Consider the following 1292-nt stretch of genomic DNA (forward strand, 5'->3'; position numbering starts at 1 on the left):
TTAAGTGATTAAATTGATAGACATCAAAATTTTCTGGTTCGTAGTAATAGTTAGATTTGTACGTAGACCGGGTTATTGGAGCCAAACAGTACTCAATTATATTGAGACCAAACAAATCCTGCCCCACTGCCGCATCTTTTGGCTATTCAAAACGTGGGCAAAATCAGAAAAGTCTATTAATTGGATAACTTATATAATTTTTCTTTCCTTTTAAAAACTAATAGGATATTCAGTGAATGCACCGAGCAAGACGTTCACCACCTTTTGTACGTTCACCACCTGTAACTCGATCAAGTTATCTAGCTAATATTGTTGCTGTTGATTTTTCTTTAGAATCGTCATCCAGTCGACCAAGTACTCCAATTTAAATTTCCGATAATCCATTTTTTGAACCCGATCTCACAATTGAGAATCCAGAGAATATTCAGGGACGATTCATAGATCCTGAACCACCAATTTTTCCTCCGGAACCACCAATCATTCAAACAGAGATTGTTGAGGAACGAACCATTAAATCAGAATCCTCTAGTGATTCAGATTCAACAAATTCAATCATGGAAAATCTGGAACCTTTAGGTATGGAAGACCGAATGAGAGCTAAACGCACTGGCCAAGGTCACGCAATTACTCATCCAGACATTAATGCGCCCGATTATGAAATCAAAGGACAAATTCTACACATGGTAACAAATCAATGCCAATTTAGTGGTGCGCCGAAGAAATATCCAAATGAACATCTTCGTACCTTTAATAGGATCTGCACACTATTTAAAATAAGAGAAGTTGAGGATGAATAGATATATCTCATGTTATTTCCCTGGACTTTAAAGGGAGAAGCCAAAGATTGGTTGGAATCGTTACCTGAAGGGCGATTGATACATGGGACGTTTTAGTTGAAAAATTTCTTAAACAATTCTTTCCGGCATCTAAAGCCGTGAGACTTCAAGGAGAAATTATTACGTTCACACAGAAGCCAAATGAAAATCTATATGAGGCATGGACAAGATTTGGAAAGTTATTAAGAGGATGTCCGCAACATGGTTTAGACACCTGTCAAATAGTACAAATATTCTACCAAGGATGCGATATCACTACAAGGAAAGACATCGATATAGCAGCTGGTGGTTCTATTATAAAGAAAACCAAAATTGATGCTTATAAAATTATTGATAACACTGCTTCCCACTCACATGAGTGGCACCAAGAAAAAGATATCATTAGATCATCTAAAGCAGCTAGAGCCGATTCTAGCCAGGACTTAGATTCCATTTCTGCAAAGATAGATGCTGTCG

At 37.2% G+C, this 1292-nt stretch overlaps 1 non-coding gene across 1 annotated transcript; it reads right to left on the reverse strand.

Moving 5' to 3' along the window:
• Positions 1–937: 937 nt before the first annotated feature.
• On the reverse strand, positions 938–1044 carry LOC139874069 (small nucleolar RNA R71). The gene has a single exon (XR_011767772.1). It is a non-coding gene; the product is annotated as a small nucleolar RNA R71 (small nucleolar RNA).
• Between the last annotated feature and the right edge of the window lie 248 nt (positions 1045–1292).

Source organism: Rutidosis leptorrhynchoides, chromosome 10, assembly GCF_046630445.1.
Source record: "Rutidosis leptorrhynchoides isolate AG116_Rl617_1_P2 chromosome 10, CSIRO_AGI_Rlap_v1, whole genome shotgun sequence".
NCBI lineage: Eukaryota > Viridiplantae > Streptophyta > Magnoliopsida > Asterales > Asteraceae > Rutidosis > Rutidosis leptorrhynchoides.